General features: G+C 48.7%; 1 non-coding gene across 1 annotated transcript; it reads left to right on the forward strand.

Moving 5' to 3' along the window:
* Positions 1-1,622: 1,622 nt before the first annotated feature.
* On the forward strand, positions 1,623-1,694 carry TRNAH-GUG (transfer RNA histidin (anticodon GUG)). Its single transcript has one exon. It is a non-coding gene; the product is annotated as a tRNA-His (tRNA).
* Positions 1,695-11,549: the final 9,855 nt, after the last annotated feature.

Raw genomic sequence — 11,549 nt, forward strand, 5'->3', positions numbered from 1 at the left:
TCAAAAAGATATTTGCCCCCTCCCTCCCCCCATGTTCATTGCAACATTACTCACATAGCCAAGACTTGGAAACAACCTAAGTGCCCATCAATGAATGAGTGGATAATGAAGATGTGGTATACATACATAGAGTGGAATATTAGCCATAAAAAGAGATGAAACCGTGCCATTTGTGACAACATGGATAAACCTTGAGGGTACTATGCTAAGCGAAATAAGTCAGATGGAGAAAGGCAAATACCATATGATTTCATTCACAAGTGGAAGATAAAAACAACCACCACCACCACAAACAAACACGTAGATACAGAGATTGGATTGGTGGTTACCAGAGGGGAAGGAGGGAGGGAGGAGGAGGAAAGGGTTAATGGGGCATATGTGTACAGTGAGGACGGGATGGTAATTAGTCTTTGGGTGTGTAGTCTACACAGAAATCAAAATATAATCATGTACACCTAAAATTTATATAATGTTATAAACCAATTTTTTAAAAGAGGGGGGTCCTTTTTATAAATACTAGTACAAACCAACGGTGGAAGAAACTCCATTGTTACAAGGAATTCAGAGTAACGATGACGGTTCTACTCTTTCCAGGATTTCCGTATTCCCAGCGACCTGTTTTCCTCCCAAGCTCATCAGCGAGGATCCGTGATGATCTTATGATCTTGGCTTAAGTCCCCCTGTTGTGCACAAGACACAGAGGACAGGAGTGTAGTAGTGGAGGAGGGCTCTCTCCGCCTTTACGTGAGAGGATGTGCAGAGTAGAAACATCCTCAAACACTTTTACGTTCTAAAAAAAAAAAAAAAAAAAAATGCGCGATCCGTCCCGGCCTGGGCGCGAACCACCCAACTTTCGATTAACAGTCGAGCGCGCTAAACGACTGCGCCACAGGCACAAGCGGAGAGCGGTAGCGTCGTCCCGATGGAGGGAAAACAGTCATTCACCGCTAGGCGGAGCCACCCGCCCGTTGCAGAACAGCTGTGCGGGCGCGAGAGCCTCGAAAACCGGACGGATGGAGTCGACGCAGCGTGTTCGTCTCGTCTGTAACCCGTGCGTTGGGTGATTCCGAAGGCAGAACGGCGGTCGAATGGCCTCGCCCCGCCTTGCTCCACACCCGCCTCAGATGCGGGCGCCCGCGATCCGCCGGCCCTGAGCCGAGTGGGGCCCAAGGGAATCTGAACGGCCCCGTGGACTCTTGCGCTGGCTCTTCCCGTTTGCTCCGCCCTCACTCGACCAATCGTGCCGCTGGCGCTCCCCTCGCTCCACTTGGCTGCGGTCGGTTGGCGCAGGGAGCCGGAAACAGGGACAGGAGGGCTCAAAAGGGGCAAATGCAAAGAGGCGGGAAAGAGGAGGGGGAGGCGTGGGCGAAGACGAAGAGACTTCCCAGGAGGCCTGTGCAGAGGCGCGGGCCGGATTTGGGAAGTTGAGAATTTTGTTGTGGTTGTTGTTTTTAAGCTTGTATCAGAATTGGGGGAGCGGGGAGCGAGACGGAGAGCGGGCATCAAAGACAGATTTATAGGAATACCAAGAAATGTCCAAGAAAAACCAGCGCGGTTATCAGCATGATATTACGTCAAAAAGCATAGAGCAAGCAGCGAAGTCGCCACCGGAGCTGTGGCGCGCCGTGATCGTATAGTGGTTAGTACTCTGCGTTGTGGCCGCAGCAAGCTCGGTTCGAATCCGAGTCACGGCACCGTTGTCTCTCATGTCTGGCGTTTTGCTTCTACTTTGAATCCCGCCCCGGGCTGCGCCCCTTACCTGGGGGCCAGGGAGCAGACCCTTCCGCCGGCCACCAGGCGCGCGAGGAGGTCAGGAGAAGGGAAGGAAACCCTACAGTGCGCTAACCTGGGGACGGGGACGGGGACCGGGACATTCTCTGCTCCCGTGTCTGAGCAGAAGTAAACCGAAGTAATGGTTTATCTTCAGTGGTACTCCAAAACAGGAGCGTCCTTGATGCCCTATTGGTGAAAAATGTTGTTTCTGTGTTACTCAAAATCTAAAGGATCTTTAATGCCAGATAAAGTGTTTCATCAGAATAGTGAAGCCTCTTCCCGTACACCTACCTAGCTGGTTAAACCTTGGCTCCTGGGAATCTGCGCTCCGGGGACTTTTTCAATCCTTGGCTATTGTTCTCCTTAGAGCCGTCGTGTTAACCTCTCAGGTGCGGCGTATGCTCTCAAGGATTTTTAATGCCTGTCGGCAGCCCCTCGCGCGCCAAATGGTATCCGTCAGGATCCGACACCTGGAAGAACTCGACGGTAACCGCATAAATGATGATAACGGTGACTACATGACCCTCCGTCCTGACGACTCGGCTAGCGGAAACCGCGACTACGTGATTCTTCGGCCTGACTACATCAACAGCGGTAACCGAGAGTAAGGCTGTACTGGATGGTCATGCTCTAGGGGTAAGAGTGTGACCAAAAGGGAGGAGTTGTTAAAATCAAACACAAATGGAGATCAGACTTGAAAATTCCCTGAGCAGACAAACCAGTTTAGTCATACAAGCGAAAGCGAATTGAGCTTATTTTGCAAAGCAAGCGGAACTTAACTAGGGCCACTTCTTGTTAACACCTCTGAAAATCATAAACGAAACTTAAACCGTTCCCCAAAATTGATATGAGGTAACTGCTTTTAACCAATTCCCTATCACCAGTAAAAGTCTAATGTAATAGCCAATCACTGTGAAGAACGAACAGCCACTGCCTCCTCACCGTGTGAAATGCTTTATAACGATATACCTCTGAGCCTCATTCCATATTCGGTTTGAGCGCTCCTATTTCCCGAACTGTCTTTTGGTGCACAATAAACATTTACTAACTACTATTTCAGTGGCCCACTGGTTTCACTTCTGCTAGTTCTGAACTTTGGCAGTGCCTCAACATTTTCATCTGCCAGCCTGGGCCAAAAAGACAACTCCTCGCCACGCTGTTTTTGTCATAGAGTCCCACGGAAGGTCCCCAATTTGCTAAACTGATCTTCGGGTGCCATGTTGCAAATCGGAGGTTGAGGGAGAGCTGACTTTTTCTGCATATGAAAGAAGAGGAGGAAGAGGCAGAGTTATGCAGAGGGGGAAAATAGGCTGGAACCAGAAAACCGATTTTAGCGTCTGGCAGCGGACGTCATATTTTGGAGAAAGAGAAGAGACTGATGAGCGTATCCAGGGAAGAAGAACTTCAGTGGAAACAGCGGACACTTAAGGCCATTCTATGACGTTTTCCATTTGTTTTGTGTAATTCTTCTTCCTCATCGTTGTAGAAAAGGCGCAGGTGAGCTTGATATGTTTGTTTTGTGTTTTTGGAATGCCCGCTTAAGTAAAAATGCCTACCGTGCTTCAAATATTCATCCGGGAACCTTCTAGACTTCTCTTAGATTCCACCAGCTGTGCATTAGGAGTAGAATGGGCCCAACGTGGGGACTCTACGTGGGAAAGTGCCGTTAAAATTAAGGAGGTGAGAGAGGAATGAGACACTCTCAACAATCCTTACTTTTCTTACCGCAGAGGTTTTGCACATGCTTCACGCCGGATGGATCCTTTCTTCAAATGAGAGCAATCGAGAGAACAAAAAGTATTCAGTTTCATCCACAGAAATCTTGGTCAGGGAAGTTCAAGTACTACCGAGTGGGCGGACTGGGGATTGCCTCTTCACCGGTACCCGGGCCATCGTCGTCCGCTTTGACTACTTTGGCAAGCTGGAGACGGGACTCCACTCACCGTCAGCAGTCACGGGGGACCGCGGTTCCGGAGGAGGTCGGCTTCTCGGTAACTGTAGATTCCGAAACCTCGTAGGATTTTTCTTCTCTTCCCTTTAGTCCCTCCTCCGCCTACGCAATAAGAGAGGCTCCACCGCCTTTCCGTCCTGTCAGGACCCTTTCTGGATCCCTTCACAGAACTGAAGTGGGCACCTGGTTTCCTCTAGGTGTCCCTCCGGGCCTGGTTGTCTCCCAGGACGTAACTCCCGGCGGGCGGGACCAGGGGGAGGCCGGAAAGTTTCGTGCGGGAGTGGAGGTCGGGCACCGCGGGTGGGGCGCCACAATCAAACCGCCTTCTTCGCCGGGCACCGCGCACCTGCTCCTCGGGGATGCCGGGGGAAACCAAATAAAGTGGACTCTAAAGCTTCTCTGCAGGCTAAACCCAAAGAGGTGTGAAGGAGTGAGAGGAACCTCACGGATCGGAACCAGCCCTCTGCCTGCCTGGCCGGCGCAGACAGGCTCAAACGAGGCTGATTTCGTTGGACAGAACCAAAGAAAAGGCCTACCGACAGAAAACCCTGTGATCTCGAGATGAAAGTCTCAATTGCTAACGTCCAATTGAGCCGGGGGCCGAGAGTTGAATCGGCCCCTGCACCCTGATCAGGACAGTCGTCTGCACGAGCGCAGAGACCAGGAACAGGAGCGACTGTGCACATCGCCTCCGGTTCTCAACCCGGGGCGATTAGGGTCCCCGGTCCCCAGCCCCCAGCCCCCTAGTGTGACACTAGGCCTTGTCTGGAGACATTTTTGATGGCCACGCCTGGGGGAAAGGAGTGAGGGAGAGTTTTCCCGTGTCATCTAATCATCAAAGGCCAGGGATGTCACTAAACATCCTGCAGTCCACCGGCGGAGCCCTCCCGCACAAAAAATGATCCGACCCTACCTATCAACACTGCCGAGGTTGAGAGAACCCGGTGTAGATCAACGTCCCACACCTGACAGACGAGAAAACACGAATTCCTGACTAATTGGATGTGGGGTCTGAGGAAAACTCCGGCGACGGAGAGGACGCCTAGTTTTTTGGCCTGAGCGTAAGGAAGGGCCGAGTCGGCATCCACTAAGGTGGGAAAACTGCGGGTGCAGCAGGTTGCAGCGGGAAGATCCGGAACGCAGCTGAGGGCCGCCTTGAAAGGAGATTTGCTCGAAAGCGTTTTCCCTCCAGTCGTCTGTCTCCTTTCTTGCATCCATCTGAGTCCTTTTGGCGGGTGGAGATGCCGGGGTTTCGGTGCTCGGCCCCTTCTCACCCCGGGCGCCTCCCCTCCCACCTCCTCCCCGCCAACCTCGTCCACTCCCCGGCTATGGCGACCTTCCCTCGGGTCTCTGGGGGGCGGGGGCAGTTCTGAGGTGCCGCCTGGACGAGGCAACTCGCTCCGTGACTGGGACTGGTGGACCGGGCGGGCCTCGGGGTCCCTCGGTGCGTCGCCTGTGGGCTCCTTCTTTTGGAGAAAGCAGGGAGGGAACGGCTTAGGAAAGAATTCCTGGTAAGACGGGTGACCCCCTCCCAGGGGCCCAAGGCCTCCCAGTGCGCAGAGAAAAATGTCACTCTTGTCAGAAGCAAGGAAAAGAAACGATAGCCGTCAGCTCCCTGGTGGTCTAGTGGCTAGGATTCGGGGCTTTCACCGCCGCGGTGCGGGTTCGATTCCTGGCCAGGGAAACATTTTGCGCGGTCTGTCGTCTGTCCCCACGCACGAATCTTCCTTTCATCTGCTGTCGGGTCGTGCCCTGTGCTCCTCGCACCGAGTCTTCCACTCCCTCCAAGGAAGGGAGGCAATGGCGAGCCCCTTCTCAGGGCACACCGCTCTCGCTCATCTCCACGTCAGCCTTCCACAGCAGCGGCTTCACAGGGCTGCTATAAGCATCCTGCTCAGGTTTACACAGCCGTGCAGAGGGTCAAATCCCCGTGGGGCTGCACCCGAGCCCGCGCTCCTTGCTGCCCCAGCGACACAGATCAGGCTGAGCTCTCTGTAACGGAGACGAGGCCAAGCCGAGCCGGGCTGTTGGTTCGGACCCCGCAAATGGGCGGGCCGGCCGGCTGAGCCTCCCCAACCCAGTTCGCAGGTAAAATGCTTATGACGCCTTCGGAAAGAGGTGCCTGGAGGCGATACCCGCGAGGGTTGAGGGGAAGGCGGGGGCTGTCCTGTTTGTAAATCAAGCGGCGGCGGAGGGAGCTGATGTTCACTGACCCAACAAAGGCAGCACGTGAAGTATGCGCAAAAGGGAAAACTGTCGCTGCTGCCGTAAGCAGAACGCAGGGGTCAAAATCGGCGCCAGAATGTCAAAACAATGGTACCACAGTCAAACCCCACAACTTCTACGACGGCTGTTGCATTTAAACTGCGTAGACTCCACCAGACCCTGCGCACGTTCTCCCTTTTCCTTTCCACACTTGCTGCGAAGGCCTGTGAAAAGACAAGCCACAGCCTGAGAGAAAATATCTGCAAAGCATATCTGATTAAGGACTTGTATCCAAAATATGCAAAGAACTCTAAAACTCAACAATCAGAAAAATTTAAGAACCCAATTAAAAAATGGGCGAAAGATCTGAACAGACACCTCAGCAAAGAAGACATACAGGTATACAGATGTACAGATGACAATTAAGTATACGAAAAGATGCTCAACATCGTATGTCATTAGGGAATTGCAAATGAAAACAACAATGGGATACCACTACACACCTGTTAGAATGGCTAAATCCAAAAAACTAACAATACCAAATGCTGGTGAATTGTGGAGCAATGGAAGCCATCGTTTGTTGCTTGTGGGAAAGCAAAGTGATACAGCCACTTGGGCAGCGAGTTTGGCAGTTTCTTACAAAGCTAAACATAGTCTTACCACGTGATCCAGCAATCGTGCTCGTAGGTATTTACCGAAATTTGTTGAAAACTTACGTCCATACAGAAATTCGCACACGAATATTTATAACAGCTGTATTCATAATTGCCCCAATCTGGAAGCAACCAAGATATCCTTTAATAGGTGAATGGATTGAACAAACCATGGAATAGTATTAAGCAGTAACAAGAAATGGACCACCACGAAAGGCGTGAAAGAACCTGACATTCGTATTGCTAAGTGAAAGAAGCCAATCTGAAAAGACCACACGCTGTGTGATTCCAACTATACGACATTGTGGAAAAGGCAAAGCTATAGAGACGGTAAAAAAAGATCAGTGGTTGCCCGGACTTGGAGGGGAAGGCGGGAAAAATGATTAAGGGGAGGACAGGGGATTTTTTAGGGCATCAAAAGTACTCTGTACGACACAGTAATGGTGGATACGTGACGTGATCGATTTGTCAAAACTCATGGAACTGAAAAAGAGAGGGAACCTTAATGTAAACTATGAACTTTAGTTAATCGGAACCTATCAACATTGGTCCATTCATTGTAACAAATGTATCATATAAATGCAAGATGTTAATAATAGGGGAAACTGTGAGCAGGGAAGGAGGGACTATGAGAACTCTCTTTGCTATCTGCTCAGTGTTTTTGTAATCCGAAAACAGTCCTAAAAATAAAGTGTATTAATTAATACAAAAACAAAGATCTCCTGACCAGAAGATTTGACTGGTGGAGTGTAAAACAAAAAGGCACGATAAAAATGATTTTCTTGTAGGTGTGACTCTCCACTTGGGGCTCATCCTTGTCCTTAATTTTACCAAGACCAGCAAACTAGGGCCTACATCCACAGGAAGGTCAGAGGCTCCACTACCCAGCTCCCCTCATCTCGACAGGAATTCCTCCCCACAACATCCCCCTTCCCTGGGCCCCTAATGCCTCTCCCAGCGCAACTTCTGTCCTTCAGTGACCTTCTTTCTTGATCCCCACTCCATAGTGCCATGTAGCCAAAGGATAGGACAGGAAAAAAGATAAGAATAACAATGGTTTTGGTTTCAAGTATTCCAAACCTCAGAGAGCCACCAGATCCCCTTGTGGCTTCAAAGACATGCTCTGGCCAGGTGGTGGCTGCGCTGCAGGTCAAGCACTGAAGCACGGGTGATCATTTCAGGGCCTGGGAGCGCTGCATAACCCCTGTTTAGACCAGTTCCTCAATATCTTCTGCCCCCGGAATTAACTCAAGGGGTATAGTTGCCATTTTCCTCCCCTTACCTCTGCTGCCAGTGCGCGCGGAGGGCGGGGGGGGGGGGCGCAGAAACCAGGTGTCTTGCCTGTGCAAAAGAGAGCACAGCAGAGACAGGTGTGCTTTGGCCAGGGATCGAACCCAGGTCTCCCACATGGGAGGGGAGAATTCTGCCATTGAACCACCAACGCCGCACGCTTTACCTCCAGGGTGGGATTCATCAGGAAGAGTTTCAGGAAGGACTTTGAAAACACAGTTCTAAAAAGAAGTTTATACAGTCATCTTTGGTAGACATGCAGAACAGAGAGAAAAGACACCAGAGCACAGGCTTGCATAGGAGACTTACATCAGGCAACACTATAAAACTCTGGCATTCAAATCACAGTGCTAGAATTCAAATTCAGATCAAATTTCCCCAGTGATGATGCATTCTCTTTGCCCACTCATTGCTTGGTGCCTCCCAAACCCTTTCCTCTCAACCTTGAGACAAACACCAGTTCTTTCCCTGAACAGGCATTCAGGACTCAGTGACTGTTGGGGAGGCTCACGTTTGGAGATGCGCCTGAGTTACTCCAGAAGATCTGGGTGGTAATTGAGCTTCTCTCCTCCTATGCCTCTTTTGAGTCCTTGGAAAAGGGCAAGGATCAAAGGGTCCCGCTTTTAAACTCTTGTGTGTGAGAGAGACCTACACAAGGGTGAATAAGTGAAAAGTTCACTCTAACATTTCTTCCCTTTAACTACACCCTCTTCGGCCACTCAAGGAGGCCATGCCAGGGAAAAACAATTCGATTAGATTCTGGGTAGATGCTAGAATGTTACTCTTCTATCCAACATAAAACTTTTTTTTTTTTTTTTTTGCCCTTTGCTTTTGTCTGATATTCATATTTTCACTCTTTGATTCTTTTGTTTACAATTAGCCTGGTTCAGGCCAAGCACTAACCCACGCACAAGCACCCCAGGGCCCCAGAGCCTCTCTCCTCTGATGCCTCTTTTGAGTCCCTAGAAAAGTCCAAGGATCAAAATGATCCGCTTTCAAACTCTGGTGTCTTACAGAGACCTACACAAGAGTATAAGTATAATTTGCACTCCAGGATTTATTCCCCTCACCACACCACGCCATACCCTTCCCCTCCCCTATCTGGCTCTTGACTTTTTTTCAACTCTGAAGATCCACCCGAGATCCTTTTACTACCTTACACTCAAGCAGAACTTTATTCTTGATCACTGTATTCTCTACCCTTCCCAACTGCTCTGCTGGAGTTACTCTACTTTGTAGACTAATCATTCTGCTGCTGATCTTGCTCAATTTATTTTCTCGTTTGTCCGTGTGTGTGTGTGTGTGTGTGTGTGTGTGTGTGTGTTTGAGAGAGAGAGAGTTTCCTTATTTGCTTCTCTCCTTCTCTCCCTCTCTCTCTCTCTCTCTCTCTGTTTCCTTCATTGTTTAACAACCTTAGACTATAGAGTATGCTAGGTACTGTGCTACCTCTCGAGAATATTTTATTTACATCCACAACCTTGGTTTCCCAGGAAATATGAATCTTTTTCATATGCAAATATGTCTTTGGAAGACAGAGTCAAGTAAAATGTGGTCTCGTTAGAGCACAATTAATGCCGAAATAAAAGTGGACACATCACACACTCAATTCAGACAGTCAGGAAAGTCTTTCCAGAGGAAAAGACTTCTGAACTGAGACCTGAAGGATGAGGATGATTTTGAAGAAGGAAGAGGAAGTTGTGAGAGACCATCCCTTGTAGAGAGAATCAAGTACCTGAAAGTGAGAGCGTCCCTGACATGTCCAGTATTTCACTGTTGCTGGACTTGAGAATTGGCAAGACATATTCAGATGATGAGGATGGGGGAAGCCAGAGTACATGTCATGAAGGTATTAAGACATTTTAGTGAAGGAATACGGTGACACTAGGTGGTTTTAGGCTACATGTATGTCCATATTTAGGCTGTGGAAGGGTCACTCACGATGCAGTGTGGCAAGTGGATTGGAGTAGACTAGACTGGCTGTAGGGAGGCTGGCTCTTTATCTGGTTGTATTAATGGAGGTAAGAGTTGATGGATGGAAGAGTGCAGTCATAAAGCGGCAGTAAGGCAGTGGTGCAGACGACAAAGTTAAACACTATCTGTTGATTATACTGGACATGAATTTCTGTGCTGGGAAGATGAGAGAGTATATTCAAAGAGGGTAGCAAGATGTGGTTTGGGCAGCAGGGTGGTTGGTGGTGAGGGTAAGGATACCGGGCAGGGGTAGGAGCAGATTTGGATGTTGTTTTGGTGATTGATTGAAACACTCAGGACAGTGCACTACCATTTGGGAGACACTGTGCCTGGGTCTGATCGTAGAGTATTTGAGGTAGAGGGTGGTGTGTGATGCTGACAGGCAACTCACTGGTGTGTTGAGTTTTAGCATTCGTGACTCTGAGACACGTATGAGGCATTGACTTGTGAATTAGGAGTTGTGAGTTGGAAGTGCAGGTTTGCAGTTTAGAAAGATGTGGGAATCAACGTAGATCTGGTTGATGTAGGTGGTAATTGAAAGCATGTTGACCAGAGCTGGTGTGTGTGTCTTGAGTGCTGGGCCGAGGGCAGATAGAGCCAAAGTTCTTCCAGGTCAAGGTGTTGGTTGTTTTCCTTGTTGAGCCCAAGTTTATGACTCTGCCTCCACCTAGCTTGGCTTCTTAGCAAGAGAAGCATGATTGCACATCTGCAGCTCCCCGTCTTCCAAAAAGTCGCAATGATTCCTAGTCTCAACACGTAGGGGAGCTCTCCAGGTTCCTTTCTTCAGTTTAATTTCCCCAGGGATAATTGGGGAAAGAAATCTCTCTGTATTTCAGTTTCATCAAAGGACCGATATGTTAACATTTCAACCATCAATATTTTTCGAAATCTTAGTCTGCTCCTTATATAACCGATACACTAAAGCCTAGGCTTCATATGCATCTCAGAGTCACAAATGCTAAAACTCAGCGCAACAGGGAGTCCAATTTAGGAGATTAGATCCTCCCAAACAATTAAACATTGAGTGCAAACTTAATATGAATTAATCTTTTAATAATTATGATCTATCACATATCCATCCAAATGCTTTGAACACCTTGAAAAGCAGACACACGCTACCGTTACGATGATTATGAGTCTGACTCATTATTCTTGTACAAAAAAAAACAGCTACAAAGAACTAATCCCATTGCCAAAAACGTGTCTCCTCGTTATCTCTATTTTGATTTTGGCCCTTTCTTTCTTCCACTTCCAATCTAACTCTGCTTCTGCTTCTTATTTCTTCCCCGGATTAGAATTTTACTTACCTGACCTAGCAAGTTAGATTACTTTCTCAGACTCTCTAAGGCAACAGTTTGAGGTTGACTCTTGGCGGTTTAGAGTCGTAAACAAGGGATCTGGATGAATTTCCAATGTTTTTCTGCAGGGGTCTGTTACACAGTTGGAAAGAGCCTTTTTCAGAATTAAAATATCTGACAAAACAGATATTTTCATATTTTAATTTGAACGTCCCCACTTTATGTTGTTGCCTGACATAAGTAAGCCTCTTTCCCAAGCCTTTGCTTCCAGTGCCTTTCTGTTTGTTAGCTCTGTCCAAAGACAACTGTGTAAAGCTACTTTGGAACTTTTTTGTTTCCTGGCCTCCCAGCCTTTGGTCTCGGTAGAGATTCTTTCTAGAGATCCATCATGAGCAACGCCAACGGGAA

The sequence above is a fragment of the Diceros bicornis genome, chromosome 4 (assembly GCF_020826845.1).
Source record: "Diceros bicornis minor isolate mBicDic1 chromosome 4, mDicBic1.mat.cur, whole genome shotgun sequence".
Taxonomy (NCBI): Eukaryota; Metazoa; Chordata; class Mammalia; order Perissodactyla; family Rhinocerotidae; genus Diceros; species Diceros bicornis.